This window comes from Esox lucius, chromosome 17, assembly GCF_011004845.1.
Source record: "Esox lucius isolate fEsoLuc1 chromosome 17, fEsoLuc1.pri, whole genome shotgun sequence".
Lineage (NCBI taxonomy): Eukaryota > Metazoa > Chordata > Actinopteri > Esociformes > Esocidae > Esox > Esox lucius.
Genome location: NC_047585.1, coordinates 5,862,361 through 5,880,766, shown reverse-complemented (window position 1 = coordinate 5,880,766; position 18,406 = coordinate 5,862,361). Strand labels below are relative to the sequence as shown.

General features: G+C 41.2%; 2 protein-coding genes across 6 annotated transcripts in view; both read left to right on the top strand.

Moving 5' to 3' along the window:
- kif5ab (kinesin family member 5A, b) overlaps nt 1-16,422 on the top strand; it is a 123,313-nt gene extending 106,891 nt beyond the window's left edge. For 4 of the 5 annotated variants that reach the window (XM_029114194.2, XM_029114192.2, XM_029114190.2 and 1 more), the window contains one exon: nt 11,654-16,422. The gene's annotated coding sequence lies outside the window, so the exon portion shown is untranslated. The remainder of the gene's footprint in view (nt 1-11,653) is intronic. The other variant, XM_029114191.2, reaches the window with a different exon arrangement.
- A 1,358-nt stretch (nt 16,423-17,780) lies between these two features.
- Nucleotides 17,781-18,406, top strand: part of soat2 (sterol O-acyltransferase 2) — a 39,191-nt gene continuing 38,565 nt past the window's right edge. The window contains 1 exon segment of the mRNA XM_010866268.3: nt 17,781-17,877. The gene's annotated coding sequence lies outside the window, so the exon portion shown is untranslated.

Below are 18,406 nucleotides of genomic sequence, written 5' to 3'. Positions count from 1 at the left end.
CTGTGTGCTGATCCCCCTCCTGTACTCTCTCTTTACCCACGACTGCGTTCCTGTACACAGTTCCAACACCATTGTCAATCTCCCAAACTGTGCCACAATATAGAGCATTCTGACTAATTGCGCTACAGTGTGGTTTAGCAGCTGATCCATGGCCAACCAGAAGGCCCTGCAATGGGTGATGAAAACTGCCTAGCACATCACTGGTTTCCAACTTCCTGTTATCGCAGACCTCCAGCAGAAATGGTGTCTGTGCAGGGCATGCAGGATCATCAGGGACCCTTCACATCCATGCCACAAACTGTTTGCACTCCTACCATCAGGCAGGTGGTACAGGTCTCTTAGGGCCCACACCAGCAGGCTCAGGAACAGTTTCCTCCCATCTACTGTATCCCTGCTGAACTCTGTGTGACCCAGAGACTTTCCACTGGTCATGGAATTTCTGTAATATCGTGGGATTTTAAAAAGTATTTTCCAGACATGGAAAGTCAAGGGGATTTTTAGTTAAAATTTTTCAACATGTTAAAATGTATTTTTAGTTAAAATTTATCAACATGTATTTTCCATGCAGTATTCTTCTTTATATGGGTTGTTTCATGCATTTCCTGTATTGTTATGGTTAGGCTACTTAATTTTTCAGCGTCCATTTATCTCCTTCCCTCATCAACTGGCAACCACTTCAGTCACCTGTACCTGCTAACAAGGGAAAAATTCTAGGAAAATTTAAATTTCAAGAGCTTTGGCTACATAAAGATGACTTCAAAGACTAGGTGTTAAAAGTAGATGACAGCAAAGTTAAATGTAAAGTTTGTAAAACTACTATCTATCTATCAAATATGGGAGAGGGAGCACTTCGCAGCCACGCAAACAGTAAGAAGCATGCTACCTGCATGAAACCGACAGAAGCATAATGTTAATGATGATTATAATTGTGCATTACACCGATCAGCCATGACATTATGACCACCTGCCTAATTTTGTGTAGGTCCCCCATTAGCCGCAAAAACAGCCCTGACCCATCAAGGCATGGACTCCACTAGACCTCTGAAGGTGTGCTGTGGTATCTGGCACCAAGACGTTAGCAGCAGATCCTTTAAGTCCTGTAACTTGCGAAAGTGGGGCCTCCATGGATCAGACTTGTTTGTCCAGCACGTCACACAGATGCTCGGCTGGATTGAGATCTGGGGAATTTGGAGGCCAAGTCAACACCTTGAACTCGTTGTTGTGTTTCTTGAACAATTTTTGCTTTGTGGCAGGGTGCATTTTCGTGCTGAAAGAGGCCAATGCCATCAGGGCTATGGTGCACATGGTCTGCAACAATGCTTAGGTAGGTTGTACGTGTCAAAGTGATATCCACATATTATACAGTTATTGTAAGACCATGTGCACCCTTCCATGGTAATGGTGTACATTGCCATTCAAAAGTTTGGAATCACTTAGAAAATTCCTTGATTTCCATGAAAACATACATGAAATAAATTTGAATAGAAAATATAGCAAAATGAATATGAAATTTAGTCATTTAAATATAATTCTCCTTCAAACTTTCCTTTCGTTAAAGAATTCTTCATTTGCGATAGTGGATAGTCCACTTCTAATACGCAGCTTTGGGCTTCTTTTTTTAAGTTGCTTGAAATAATCACAGGTCACAGGTTGCATTTTTTTGGGCTTGATTTAAAAAATATTGTCGCTGGAAAATCTGACAAGCGACTTAGTTTTTTACATTTATGGTTGCTACTTTCCCTAAATGCTAAATGTCCTACTAAAAATCCCCACGTGGATCTATTCCTCCCACTCCTCCCTCCCAGTGGTGAAAAATCATGTTAGAATTCCAATCAATGACACACAGCAGTGATGATGAGTCATCATACATAACATTAGATGACAGAGCACTAGATACATTTCCACACATTGTGCCGCCAACAAAGTATGGCAAAAAGTACAACAAAGACTGTGTACATCAAGTGGTCCATAATGACAGTAAAGCTCTGTGCAGATACTGCAAAGCAGAATCTATTAATACAGTTTATAACAAAAAAACAAGCATAACATAGCATACTCATAGCTTACTAATAGTAGTTACACACGGTACTTAAGTATTTTACGCTCCCCATTAGAGCTCCTCTCCTTTTCCATCTCTCCTCTCATTCTGCCCTCTGAGGGGTGGATTGTGCATTTAATCAACATGTCGTGTATAATGGAATGTCTGAATAACACTTTGTGTTAACGTTGCATCTATGCTCCGTGTCTATGGTCGTGTATAATGGAATGTCTGAATAATGTGTAGTGTTAACGTCTCGTCTATGCTGTGCTAGCAAGTAATGAATCACATCTTTGTTGTTAGCTCTAGGATTGCTGTGAGCTAGCTCCATTAAAGCGAAAAAGGAACTGATACTACTTGGTACTACTTGGGTATGAGTTTTGTTTATATTGATCTGACCATTTGACCATTTGACTAGCCAAATAAGTGATTAATATTAATTTAGTACATTGTGAAAACACTTGGCCCGATGTATCTGTTTGTTATTTAGGTATAGTTGCTGGGTATGTTTGACTGTGTTATAAAGTGAATGCCTTTTGTATTAAGGCGCTGTTGCTCAACTGCATGTGTCGTACGCAGTCCTCAGAGGTAGAGTGAGGAGTTTGTGGGAATAAGGGGAACAAGTGGGAAATGCTGTGAGACCTGTGATGATTGAGTAGCACGCATAATAAAGCCATAATTGATATCGAGTTGGAGAACTGTGTCTTTCATCACTTATGGATCACTAATACAGTTGGGTTACAATAACCCTGTATGTTGGGTCTGATGATTGACTTTTAAAGTAATCATTGGGTTTTTCTTACTTGTGCACACACACATACAAGGTTACATTTCCTAATTAATTTCTATATCATGAGTGAAGAGTTTGGCTATCATCCAGACAGTTACCTATACATACACCTCAAAATCAAAGAAAATATTGTTCCCTTTGTTTTCACAATAGCATAAGCCAGGGGTCTCCAACTCTGCTGCTAGAGATACTATCCTGGTTGTTTTCACTCCAACCCTAATTTAGCACACTTTATTCCAATAATTAGACAGTCAGTAACTGAATGAAGCAGCAAATACATGGGATTGGAATGAAAACGACAAGGACGTCTTTCAATACATAAGATCTTGATTAGATTAGACCTTTCACTTGTGTTGTGTACGTCTTAACATAGACTTGTAATTTGCAGTTTTTGTTTAAAACAAATGCTAATAGTGTCTTGAATTTGCCACATCGGGTGCTCTACACATTTCAGTATATCATGAGGGGATATAATTTTGCTTGCATAAACTACTGAAATTTAGAACTATAAAAGATCTAACATTGTTGTGATGCCTATCCCTTGATACATTTAATTAAAATATGACTAGTTTATATACAAGACCAGGGTTCTCACACTTTGGTCCTTTAGACCTTTAGGCTTTATGTCCAGTAATACACATTAAAGAAATCCTTCTATTGATTACTAGTCTGGACTATGATTAGCTGAGTAATGTGTTCCAACTGGGCAGAAAATAAGCTGCACTGTAGATTTGAGGTCCCAGACCTACATATTGTTAACATTGTTTTACATCTGACAGCTGATGACCAGAAGTAGAGAAAAAGAGATGGAAGACTTGACATTGGCATTAGCCTACAAGGATGGAAATGTTACTTTTAATGCTTCAGTTAGACCAGAATTAAGTCATTTCCATTTAAAACTCCACATTGCCCTTTCAAATGATTGTGCATACAAAATAATTTAGCAACTTTGTTTTAAGAAATGTATTTTATTGAGGCTAAAACAATTATGCATCCTGTACAGTATATCACACAATTTATACATGATAGACTATAAATAAGCTATACATTTATTATAAGCTTTGCTGTTTAAAGAACATAGTGTGAATCCTTTTTGATTGTTTGATACAGCTATTAATGTGAACATAAGACAGTTTTACATAGTTTAATATGTCTGAATGCCTATGAATACGTCTAGAGGTCTGAATGTCTGGGTTCTAATATATTTCATGCAGTGTCTATGGACCTTAAGTTAACTATTGCAATCCCAAAGTATCCATTGTGGTTATGCAGGCATCTGAGCACAAGGCAATCAAATAATAGGCTTACATTTGATACATACATTAATATATTGTAGTAATAGCAACTATTTCATTAAAGGTGGGATAACCCAAGGAAGACTTTAACACCATCATAACCCTGGATAAACATTAGGTGATCTACCTGTGACACTGTAACCCTGAGTGTGTTGTTTTGGTGATTCGATATTGGTGATTAGGTCTCTAATATCTGCGCTCGACAGCAGAAAGAATTGTTGTGTTAATGATCATTCACCAATGGATGTCTCGATTTTGAAATGACTAAAGCAGTAATCTATCGACTCAATTCAAGTCCCATCACTAATAAAGCCATACAAATAATTTGACAGTGTAGCAACCTATACAGATCATTTGTCACTAGAAATAATGAGAATTATATACATACATACATACATACATACATACATACATACATACATACATACATCTTCCGCTTCATCCGGGGCCGGGTCGCGGGGGCAGCAGTCTAAGCAGAGATGCCCAGACTTCCCTCTTCCCAGACACTTCCTCCAGCTCTTCCGGGGGGACACCGAGGCGTTCCCAGGCCAGCCGGGAGACATAGTCCCTCCAGCGTGTCCTAGGTCTTCCCCGGGGTCTCCTCCCGGTGGGATGGGACCTGAACACCTTCCCAGGAAGGTGTTCCGGAGGCATCCGAAACAGATGCCCAAGCCACCTCAGCTGACCCCTCGATGTGGAGGAGCAGCGGCTCTACTCTGAGCTCCTCCCGGGTGACCGAGCTTCTCACCATATCTCTAAGTGATCGCCCAGCCACCCTGCGGAGAAAGCTCATTTCGGCCACCTTTATCCGGGATCTTGTCCTTTCGGTCATGACCCAAACCTCATGACCTTAGGTGAGAGTAGGAACGTAGATTGACCGGTAAATCGAGAGCTTCGCCTTGTGGCTCAGCTCTTTCTTCACCACGACAGACCGATACATCGACCGCATTACTGAAGAAGCTGCACCGATCCGTCTGTCAATCTCCCGTTCCATCCTTCCCTCACTCATGAACAGGACCCCTAGATACTTAAACTCCTCCACCTGAGGCAGGTACTCTCCACCAACCTGAAGTGGGCAAGCCACCCTTTTCCGACTGAGGACCATGGCCTCGGATTTGGAGGTACTGATTCTCATCCCCACCGCTTCACACTCGGCTGCAAACCGTCCCAGTGCATGCTGAAGGTCCTGGTTTGAAGGGGCCAACACGACAACATCATCCGCAAAGAGCAGAGACGAAATTGTGTGGTCCCCAAACCTGACACCCTCCGGCCCCTGGCTGCGCCTAGAAATTCTGTCCATAAAAATTATGAACAGAACCGGTGACAAAGGGCAGCCCTGCCGGAGTCCAACATGCACTGGGAACAAGTCTGACTTACTGCCGGCAATGCGGACCAAGCTCCTGCTTCGGTCGTACAGGGACCTGACAGCCCTTAGCAAAGCACCCAGGACCCCATATTCCCGAAGCACCCTCCACAGGATGCCGCGAGGGACACAGTCGAATACCTTCTCCAAATCCACAAAACACATCTGGACTGGTTGGGCAAACTCCCATGAACCCTCCAGAGGGTATAGAGCTGGTCCAGTGTTCCACGGCCCGGACGAAAACCACACTGTTCCTCCTGAATCCGAGGTTCTACTATCGGCCATATTCTCCTCTCCAGTATCCTGGCATAGATTTTCCCGGGGAGGCTGAGAAGTGTGATCCCCCTGTAGTTGGAACACACCCTCCGGTCCCCCTTCTTAAAAAGAGGGACCATCACCCCGGTCTGCCATCCCAGAGGAACTGTCCCCGACCACCACGCGATGCTGCAGAGGCGTGTCAACCAAGACAGCCCCACAACATCCAGAGACTTGAGGTAGTCAGGGCGGATCTCATCCACCCCTGGTGCCTTGCCACCGAGGAGTTTCTTGACTACCTCTGTGACTTCAGCCCAGGTGATGGACAAGTCCACCTCTGAGCCCTCATCCTCTGCTTCCTCAGTGGAAGACGTGACGGCGGGATTGAGGAGATCCTCAAAGTACTCCTTCCACCGCCCGACGACATCCCCAGTTGAGGTCAACAGCTGTCCACCTCTACTGTAAACAGCGTTGGTAGGGCACTGTTTCCCTCTCCTGAGGCGCCGGACGGTTTGCCAGAATCTCTTCGAGGCCAGCCGATAGTCCTTCTCCATGGCCTCACTGAACTCCTCCCAAGCCCGAGTTTTTGCCTCCACAACCACCCGGGCTGCAGTCCGCTTGGCCTGCCGGTACCTGTCAGCTGCCTCAGGAGTCCCACAAGCCAACCAGGCCTGATAGGACTCCTTCAGCTTGACGGCATCCCTTACTTCCGGTGTCCACCACCGGGTTCGGGGATTGCCGCCTCGGCAGGCACCGGAGACCTTACGGCCACAGCTTCGACAATGGCGGTGGAGAACATGGTCCACTCGGACTCAATATCTCCAGCCTCCCTCGAAGCTCTGCCGGAGGTAGAAGTTAAAGATCTCTCTGACAGGAGACTCAGCCAGACGTTCCCAGCAGACCCTGTCCAGCTTCCTCCCCCGCCATCGGATCCAACTCACCACCAGGTGGTGATCAGTTGACAGCTCTGCCCCTCTCTTCACCTGAGTGTCCAAGACATACGGCCACAGGTCAGATGAAACCACAACAAAGTCGATCATCGACCTACGGCCTAGGGTGTCCTGGTGCCACGTGCCCTGATGGACACCCTTATGCTTGAACATGGTGTTCGTATTGGACAAACTGTGACTAGCACAGAAGTCCAATAACTGAACACCGCTCGGGTTCAGATCAGGGGGGCCGTTCCTCCCAATCACGCCCCTCCAGGTGTCACTGTCGTTGCCCATGTGGGCGTTGAAGTCACCCAGTAGAACAATAGAGTCCCCAGTCGGAGCACTTTCCAGCACCCCTCCCAGAGACTCCAAGAAGGTTGGTTACTCTGCACTGCCGTTCGGCCCGTAGGCACAAACAACAGTGAGAGACCTATCCCCGACCCGTAGGCGGAGGGAAACAACCCTCTCGTTCACCAGGGTAAACTCCAACACATGGCGGCAGAGCTGGGGAGCTATAAGCAAACCCACACCAGCCCGCCGCCTCTCACCATGGGCAACTCCAGGGTGGTGAAGAGTCCATCCTCTCTCAAGGAGTGAGGTTCCAGAGCCCAAGCCGTGCGTAGAGGTGATCCCGACTATCTCTAGTCGGAACCTCTCAACCTCACGCACGATCTCAGGCTCCTTACCCGCAACCGAGGTGACGTTCCACGTCCCTAGAGCTAGTTTCCGTGTCCAGGGATGGGGTTGTCGAGGCCCCCGCCCCCTTTGACTGCTGCCCGATCCTCTCCGCACCGACCCCTTTTGGTCCCTCCTGTAGGTGGTGAGCACACGGGAAGGCGGCCCCACGTCGCTCGTTCGGGCTGGGCCCGGCCAGGCCCCATGGGGAAAGGCCCAGCCACCAGGCGCTCGCATACGAGCTCCAACCCCGGGCCTGGCTCCAGGGTGGGGCCCCGGCTGCGCCATACCGGGCGACGTCACGGTGCTCGAAATGTAATTCATCATTAAAGGGTTTTTGAACCGCTTTTAGTCTGACCCGTCGCCTAGGACCTTTTTGCCTTGGGAAACCCTACCAGGGGCATATAGCCCCAGACAACATAGCTCCAAGGGTCACTCGGGTACTCAAACCCCTCCACCACGTTAAGGTGGCAGTTCATGGAAGGGTAATGAGAATTAAATACGCAAAAAGAAACGATTCCGCAACTATTTCCTTTTGCATGCTACAAATTGTAAACCTCCATGCTCAGTCCCATGGGAGCATCTCTGTCCTAGTAGGTTTTATTAAGAAAATAGAGCAATCGACCGGAGGAATTGTTAACTTTTGTGCGGCACACTCAGTTCCTAGTTTTTAGTCATTTGATTGCTCTGACATTCTGGCAGGCAAAACATTGTTGAAACATGGTGGCTAACACTGGGAATTCTATAGAGCTACTGTATAATACGGTCAAATGTTCTGCTTCTACAGCCCATGAGTGTTTAGATCACCTCACAACATGAAAAACAAAGGGATGCAAACACACTGCAAGTCTCAGGCACTTGTGACCCAAGTCACATACTTCATTTTTACATCATTAAAAAGAGTGAAGCTGAAATTTGGGGATGTGTACATATACTTTGTGGAGAATCCATCCCCTTACTGACTGCTACCGACAATTTACAGACAGCTATCTGTACATTCGATCAGTGTGGGTCAATAATACAATTATTTGGGAGGTGGAGGAGAAGAAATTCTTCATTGTCAAAGCAAAGTTGAGTGCTAATTTACCTAAATTACTGTTGGTTCTATGGGTGGTCAGTGTAGCGTTGTGCAGCCAGTATAACACAGAATCTTGTGACAAATGTACCGGTAATAAACATGTTTTCCCAATGTGAGGTAAATCATTCCTACTGTTTAAATGACCCACCATTGACAGCCTGGGTTGCTGTGGAGAAGGTTGGATTGGTGACATTTTCTCCTGTATTAAAGGGATAGTTTGTCCAAAAATCATATTTTGGTCAGTCCCCTTACCCCGAGTTTGTCCATCAGGAGTTTGTCCATCAGGATTTTTAAAGCAATCCATTATTCAGCTCTGTCTCTATCAGTAATTAGCGTCATTAGCATCATACAAATGAATTAATGGAAACCATATGTCCCCCTATCGCAAAGCTGCATTGCAAGCGGAGAACTACTCTAAAACACTCCAAACTAAGACACATGGTGTTGTTTACCTCAAAGAACATGACAATGTTGTATTCCTCCAAATAAATGTATATAATTCTCATTACTAATAAATGGGTACTTGTGTTTACAATTGTATCAATCCACACATTTGTTTGGAAGAGTACATTTATACACAGAAAACGAAAGTACAACACCACGTGACCAATGACGTTCAAAGCTTCGGACGTCACAAAATCACCTTTGAGTTCCAACCGGGCCTAACATGTTTCGTTTTCTGAATGGCTGTTTTGAAACTGTGTGCATAAAAGGTTAATGAAATCCGGTCAATTCGAGGGTTGGCATTAGGAGTTTGAGACACACATGCGAATGGGTGGAAATTAGAGAGCAGTATTTCAAAGAGAGTCATAGAGCTAGTTATTGATATTAGTCATAGAACAGTAATTTGAGAGTCATTCAAGAGAATGTGTTGTAGTGTTGGTTAGCTTTTATTTGAGTCATACAAAAGAGTAGGTAATTTGAGAAGTAGACAAGATCATTTTTAAGAGTGTTGTTTAGCTAGGTTTTTGGAGAGCGTAATAGGATTGTGTACGTCAACAGAAATAGTGACTAAATTATTTGTTAAATAACAATTTTTCAGTGGTTGATGAGACGATAACTGAATAGAAACAGAAAAAACTACAAATACATTTCGTTTTGGTTGACAAAATGAAATTATCTTTGTGACAATAGTCTTATTTAACTATCATAGTTGGAAAGGAGGATTTTGGAAAGAGAGGTTCTCTGTGTTTTTTTTTTTCCAAGATGCGCTTTCAGATGTGATCAAAAGACATCCCAATATATACACACAGGCAAAGAATGTGGTATGGTGCCTAGAGACATGGGTATACCCTAATTTGTTAACTATCAAAATGTTTTTGAATCTTCTCGTTCTTATTTTTTACAAACTGATATTTCCATCCATGTGAATTAAACTGCACGAACAATAACTAGATAATTATATTTAGATCATTTCACCCTTCCATAATGTGCACAACGCTGCACTTACTTTTTAATTAATAGGCCTAATTGTAGGCAATATCAACATAGTCTAAAACCAGGTTATTTTTATTCTAAATTTTTCCCCCTCAAATATTTTGTTTGTTTTTCAATTGAATTGTTCATGTTATAGGTCACATTAAATGTGGAAAAAGTTCTGACATGATTTATCTTTGTCTCATTCTTTTACATCACAAGAACCTGGCATTTTAACAGGGGTTTGTAGACTTTCTATATCTACTGTGTGTGTGTGTGTATATATATACACACATATTATATATATATACACATACATACATACATACATACATACATACATACATACATACATACATACATACATACATACATACATACATACATACATACAGTGGGGAGAACAAGTATTTGATACACTGCCGATTTTGCAGGTTTTCCTACTTACAAAGCATGTAGAGGTCTGTAATTTATATCATAGGTACACCTCATCTGTGAGAGACGGAATCTAAAACAAAAATCCTGAAAATCACATTGTATGATTTTTAAATAATTAATTAGCATTTCTCCCCACTGTATATATAATATATAATATATATATATATATATATATATATATATATATATATATATATATATATATATATATGTGTGTGTGTGTGTGTGTGTGTGTGTGTGTGTGTGTGTGTGTGTGTGTGTGTGTGTGTGTGTGTGTGTGTGTGTGTGTGTGTGTGTGTGTGTGTGTGTGTGTGTGTGTGTGTGTGTGTGTGTGTGTGTGTGTGTGTGTGTGTGTGTGTGTGTGTGTGTGTGTGTGTGTGTGTGTGTGTGTGTGTGTATGTATGGTGTGTGTGTGTGTGTGTGTAGATACATTAACATGAGGCTTGTATTATTAATCTATAAAATGTAATTGACTAGGACTCTCCTGCTGGTGCTTATGCATACAGATTCAGAGTACAGAAAACAGGGTAGTCAGCCTAGTAGTCAGATTAATCTTCAGTAGGTTACAGTGAAACAGCTGGGGTTTGACTGTAATCTCAGCCCAGCATTCCTCTTAGTCATACCATACCAGAAAATGGTCAAGAACAGTGTCACGAACGTCATTAGAAATCATTGTTAGTCATCCTAGTCCACATCCTCTCATTCTTCCTCTGACTCTCTCTGATGTTCTCAACCATTGCTCCAAAATACAAATGAGGTTAACTGTGGCTGTTTTTATTCATGCCAGCATCCTGATTTCTTGTTTACTAATTATGTTTGTATGTGTTTATACCTCAATAACTGTGTTAGAATTGCAATGATTTGAGTTTAGTATATTGATTGGCAGTGTTTTCTGCCTAACAACCTGTTGACAGTTGACCTTTACAAAGGGAGTTATGGGTAGGGTTTTCACTAAAATGTTGAATAAAAACAGGTGAAGAGTGCTTATGGGTTGGGGTACATGTTCTTCCTTCTGGAAATCTGCAAAAGGGTTTTGTGTATATTGTTCATAGAACCATTTTTGGTGTAAAAAAACTCCAACCTGTAATACTCTTTTGTTTTTTCACTGTTTGGTTGCCCTCTCTCTTTCAGTCACCGGTTGCATTGAATTCTAAATAGCTAGATAGACCCTAATATATTTCATGATTAGATCTTGGCTCCTGATTGGCTGGCTGGGGGTATTTGTACTAGATATGTGTCCCAAAAAGCACCCTATTCTTTGTATAGTGCACATATTTAGTGCTTGAATACAAATAATATAATCCTTCCGAGTTTATGTGAATCACAGATTTGTTTATATCTCTTTCTCCTTCCCTCTCTCTTTTTCTCCCCAGGCAGCCGGTTTTGCCAAGACCTCCCTCGCAAAATCTGCATGCTGCCGACCAGCGACACTCTGATCACTCCTTCCTCCCCCTCACCGAGTCGGACCGTCTCTCTCCTACCTCCTGCCTCCATAGGACTCTCTGTGGCCCTCCAACCCTCTCTACCACTCTCCACCTTTCCCCATCTCCCTCTCCTGCTTCCTATTAGTCTATACAAACCCCTTTGTTAAATTATTTGTAGGTGGTATGAATACAGCAACTGATGTGACCATGTGGGCTCTGTTTAATATGGGTAGTACAGGGTCTGAATCTTGGCAGCAGAGAAAAAGCTGGGAATGAATGACTTGGCTTGAATGGAAATGGCACCCTGTTCCCATGGGCCTGGGTCAGAGGTAGCGCCCTGTGTAAAGGGCTACAGTGCCATTTGAGACAGCCTGGGTTTGGCAGCTTACATTTCCTTTTAGGACCCTGTTGGATCGAGCTAAGGCTGAACTAGCCAATGAGGTTAGAGTGTGAGAGTGAGCAGTATTCTACATGGCCATTAGGGAGCACTCTCACTGCTCCTCTCTGTCTAGTAGTCATGCTGGGAAGGTAAACATCGGATCTTTTTAGGCTCTTTCTGCAATTTCTGGACCTGTATCAACCCAATATGAACCTAATGTCTCTATTGCACACAAAAATAATATTTAGGCAAATATGGGCAAAAACCTAAACAACCACCTTGAAATGGGAGATTAAAAGATCTAGTCAAAGCATGGAATAGTCTTCAAGTGATCACATTATTCTTTTCACACAATTAATGTACATAGAAAAGTATACTATATATTGCATATGTATGTACATGTAGGCAGTCATATACTGTATTTACTCACACACATATACAGTATATATACTTATGGATCCCCTTAGTTGATGTGGCAGTATTTAAATGCAATAACAAATTCAGATTGAGCTTACAAGCTTCATGCTTAGAGCAAATAGCATCATGCTTAGAGCAAATAGTTGATGTGTGTGGATGAGTGTATGGATGAGTGTATGGATGAGTTAGGTCATAGGAAATCCACAAACATCCTGAAAGAGACTCTGGCTTTTACTCAGATGTGTGCACATTATCCTAGCTATAGAATAACAGCAGCTCCGTCTGATCCAGGCACAGCATGTCTACCTAGGCTGACGACCCGACCAAACATTTCAAGGTTTTTTCTGAAAAAAATGATGTGTGCTTACTAATGCAGTAACTCTTTTCATCTGCTCAGAAACATACTACATCTGCAGGAAAATACATTTATCCTATAAAGGGAGAGAAAAATTATATTCTGGGGCTGTAACATACTCCTGTTTGGGTTGGAGATATTGGCAGTTCCATAGGGTTCTTTGTTGTTCTAGAAGTTCTACTGGGTTTTTTAGGATTCTGTGGGGTTTTGGAGGGTGAGGGATAAATATGTAAATAACACAATTCCAATTCACACATGAATATGAAACCTTGTACATGTGTGAACTATGAACTATATATACTGTAAGAACCCATATAAATATAATGATAAGCTCCATTTACTCTTGAAGTATTCTATAGGGTTCCAGGGAGGGGTTCTAAAAGTTCCAATGGTTTCTCTAGGATTCAACAGGGTTCTGTAAGATTCTATAATCTATATGCGGTTCTACAAGATTCTTTATGATTCTCTAAGATAGGGTCCTCGAGGGTTCGATATTGTTTTGGAGTGGGTTCTTTGATGTTCTCGAGGGTTCTGTGATGTTCCCTAGGCTTCTATGGGGTTATCCAGGGTTTTCTAGAAATCTGTATGTTGGACCTTCATCTCAACATGTCTGTCCTGTTGGCGTCTGTCCAGTGGTCTCTAGTTACATTCACCAACAAAAATAGAGAAAATGTTATTGGGAAAAGATATACATTTTAGTAACTGTGTAGCAACTATTTTTATACTGTTCATTGTTTTATTATCTAAGATTATTTATGCTATTTATGATTTGTTGTATTTAATTATTTATTGCAAGCTTTTTTCCTGTTAGGTGTGTCTACTCTGATTTACACATGTTGTTACTATTTATTAATTTATTGTTTACTGAATGATGATATTTCCGATCTCAGAAAAAAAAATTTGTGAGAAGACAATAGTCCACAAAGAGACTCAATCAAATCATTAAGAATAAGCTGTGTTTTTGTTAAGCTGGCATTCCAAAACTACCTAGACTCACCAGCCACTTAGGTACACCTGCTTGTTAACACAAATAGACCAACAGCTGCAACTCAAAACATAAAGCAAGCAGACATGATCAAGAGGTTTAGTTGTTGTTCAACCAAATAGAGAGGGGAAGTCGAATGATCTAAGAGACTTTGACTGTGCCAGATGTGACTTTCACACTTTACTGCCTGTAGAGCAGATGCATTCAAACCTAGGGTCATAGCGGAAAGGCGACCCGCCTTTTATTTTTACAGAAAATAATAAAATATTAACTAATATAACTATAAACATCTTGACGAGAAAGTTCAATGGATTAACTTTCACAACATCAAAATGTATTGTTTTTAATAGGCTACAATATATAGCCTAGTCTGATTATTTTGCTTTAAGAACAACAAACTTTGCATGGCCAGTTGCTACCTGGCAATGAAAATATTCGTTTGAAAATAAAAGTATTTGTTTTTGAATTTTTTTATTTTTCATAAGCTGTGTTCACTGCTAGTTTGATTACTGCTTGTAGGGGCTAGTGCACGGTTTGCCAGAAAAAATGACAATTATATGATTTGTCATTGTGGGTTGACTTTAGCGCTGCTGGAATGTTGTCAACAAAACGTACACAAGGCTTCACACATGGGAACAAATTCTGGTCCCTCCCAAAACAGTCTGAATACCACTGCTCTAGAGTTCACCGAGAATGGCGCGATAAGCATAAAATCATCCAGTGAGCAGCAGTTTTGTGGGCAAAAACATGAGAGGTCAAAAAGGCCACAAACACAAAAATAGCGTTGGTGTGCAGAAGGGCATCTTTGATCGCACGTGTTGAACTTTATGCTGAAGGGCGACGGCAGCAGAACAACATGCTAGGTTGCTACTAGTTTACCTGCTACAGTGGGCAGTCAGTGCCTGATTCCCAAAGGCCTGTCTGCATTTACAGAGAAAGAAATAAGAATGTAAAGAACAGGGACATTTTGTTAGTTTTAGTGTAGTGTGGGAAACCCTTCACTGTCTAATGTCTCACTAATACCCCTTTTGAAAGACTCCCACTAGTAGGCATCTGCTTGGTGTGATGGCTGAACTCTGTTAGACATGCAGCCTGGTTTACCAATGCGGTGTGTAAACTCTTAACACACACACACACACAGCAAGTGAGCTCTCTTCCCAGCAAATGGGTCCGTCCTCAGGATACAACAGCACAACCTCCTTAAGGCCTTTTATTTGAGTTTGCAGGGTTTGAACACCTCCTCTGTTCACCTCCTGATCAATCAGTCAGGATTAGAGAGGGGTGAAGGGTGCAGGCTGGGGAGAGATTGTGTGCGTGTGCACCTGGGTGTTGAACGAAATGGGTTGGAGTTACAGTCCTCTCTCATGCACTGTGAGTCTTTAAATGTAGGGTTGGCAACAGTGATTCTTTTTTTTAATAACTTTTGTTTCAATGGGGGAATTTTGTTTTGCTAAGAAATAGGTGATTTTGCAAAACAATGATCAAAACCACAAATTTGCTATACATTAGTTTAATTGAGGAAATGTGTTCCCAACCATTCCCAGAAATAAAATATGAAAAAATGATTTTGTATATCAATGTGTAATGAATGTATGACATTATTGGTAATTTTTATTGTCATATCCACTTTTTCAAGTTATTGTACCCCAACCATCCGCTATACCTAATCTAATCTAGTAGCCTACCCCTGCTAAAACATGAACAAAAGTCTCATTGAAATCTATAATGCATTGTGCACTTTAGGTCAAGAGCTTGTTTGACCATTGAACATAACATGCTGTTAAATTAGAGTTTGAACCCTGGGGGGAAAAAGGTACATTGTTTACAATCCAAGGAAACAGAATGTGGGAAGTGGACAGTATCCTATGTTTTCCTAGTCTTACATTATACAGGGCAAACAGATATTGGTCCAAATCTCTGCACTGTATGTATAAATGTGTTATCTGTAATGTCTGGTGACGGCAATGATGATGTTGATGAGAATTATTATGATGTTGAAGACGACGACGACGATGATGATATTTGGTGATGATGATCACGAGTATTGTTATGATGATATTGATGATGGTAATAATGAAACTGAGTGTGAGTTTGTCTGTTTGTCTGTTGCTTGACTAATCAGTCAGTTGGAAAGATGTTCTGGTCATATCTCTGATACTGTAGCAATCACAATGCATAGTGTACAGAGCATTATGGGTACTTTAGTGTATCGTGATACTTCAGCAGCCTAAATGCATAGTGTACAGAACGTTATTGGTTCTGTAGTACATCACCATACTGTAGCAGCCTAAATGCAATGTAGAGAGCATTATGGGTACTGTAGTGTTTCATGCGCCAAAATCAGAAACATAAAAGACTGGTTAATACAGTATACCCAAAAAATATAAAAAATAAACATACAGGCTAGTGGAACCACCTTTATTGGTTGGCTTGTTGGATTGTTTGTTTATTTGTGTGTTTATTTGTTTGTTTGACTCTAGTGTGTGTGATAGTGCATGCAGTTGATGCCTCAGTAGCCACTGAGATACGAAAAAATGTTATTATAATGAAACTCTTTCAATAAAGATTATCCACATCACAAACGGCCTTGTGTAATAAATTACAGTATTTTCCTGAAAGATCTTTTAGAGGTTCTTCAAATGAAAACTGTTCTTCAAAGAACCTTTTCAAATTGGCTCTTCAAAGAACCCCTGTTCAACATTTCCTCAAAGAACCTTGGGAAGAACTTTTGGGGGGTGATTTTTGAGTGGGCAGGTTCTTCAAATGATTCTTTGAAGAAGGAGTTATTTTTCCTCAAAGAACCTATGAGGGTTTACCCACAGTTTCAGTGTGAAGAAATCTTAAACCAGAGCTATTCCACTCTTACCCTACAAGGACTGGAGACTGCTGATTTGTTGTTCTAGTGTCATTGCACCTACCTGGGGTCATAGGTCTAAACCAGTCGTTGATTAGAGAGTCGCAATTCAAAAAAGGAGTGGAACTGACCTTGAGGTCCAGAGTTGATTTTGAGTGCTCTAAACAATTCTCCAGAACCTTTTGTTTTTACTAAGTACTACACATTCAGTTTATTTTCCATTACTATTTAGCATTCATTTTAGATTTTAAATAAAGATGCACTCCAAGAACCTTTTGTTTTTACTAAGTACTACACATTATGTTTATTTTCCATGACTATTCAGCATTCATTTTAGATTTTAATTGAAGATGCATTCCAGGGCCTCGACAGATAATGTTTTTTTTTGGGATGGGTTGCAGGATGTGTATCTGCATAACCCACTAGTATCTCAGCTAGCCATGACATGTTGATGGTTCTGCTGACATGGGACATTTATTGACCTATACATAAAATAGTATGTTCATTTTCAGGGAACCATTTTGGCTTCACTTTTACAACCAATGGCAAAAAATAATTGGTATGATGTTTTTGTAAATTCTCAATTGTATGCTTTGGAGACAAATGTCATTAGGACAACAACAATATTTAGTTACAGTATGAGTTAACAGAATACAGACTTCTGAATGTTTTTCATCCAAAAACTGTTATTGTCAATTGGATGTCTTAGGTCAAAACGATCAAAATGACTGTTTCCACAGCCAATTGTGTCAAAGGAGAAAGAGGACCTCAGTAGGTCAGAGATCTTGATGGATTCTAAATAGACTGATAGCAGATGGAAGTGCCATGAGGGAAGGCTGGCAGCACGCATTGGCTTGGCCTCATAGGCCTCAGAAATGGGGCAACACACAAAAATGTGCAGCCCTGCAGGTATATGGGGACATACACAATCAGGCAAAGTGGCCAGAAAGAACCCACAAACAGATCTGAAACGGATTTACAAGTAGGTCAGCCAGACTAGGAGACTATAGGAGAAAAGTAGGACTACAGCCAAACCATGATCAAAACAGGGCAAAGATCATCTGCTCAGATGAGGTAAGAGGGACACAGTTCACATATACACAGACACAGAGTTACACGCTGCTTTTCCCTGAAGATCACTACATGGGGACTAGAACCTGAGAACACACACACACACACAAGAGTGAGTAGAAAGAGATCAACAATGAAACCCACTGTATATTACTGCTGTATAGTTTCTACTATTTAATCTTGTTATCCAAATGACAATTGTTTACAGTATCCATAGCTATATATGACTATGGATTCAACGTGGCTTGGGTTTCAGCTCAGTGATAGAGTTTTGATATTGTTGTATGTGAAAGGAAATGAAAAGAAATGGCTGATAAACATATTTTGGACAAGTTTTGTGAAAAGAGATAAAAGGTAAAAAATCATCAATTTTCTCTGATATCCTTTTTCATGGATTACATAATTTTTTTACAGATAACTTTTAATAATTTTCATAATTGTCGTGAATTCCATAAATAGTTTTTTACAACTAATTTAATGAATTTTTTTGGGCAATGACCTATAATATTTGGTGTTTATTTCATTGTACCATACTTGGAGTATAATGTTATCAACTGTTACAATGTCAGGTCAACAAATTATGCAATGAGTTGATTAAAAATACTGCCTGTACTGCAATGTCAGTAATCATTGTACAAATG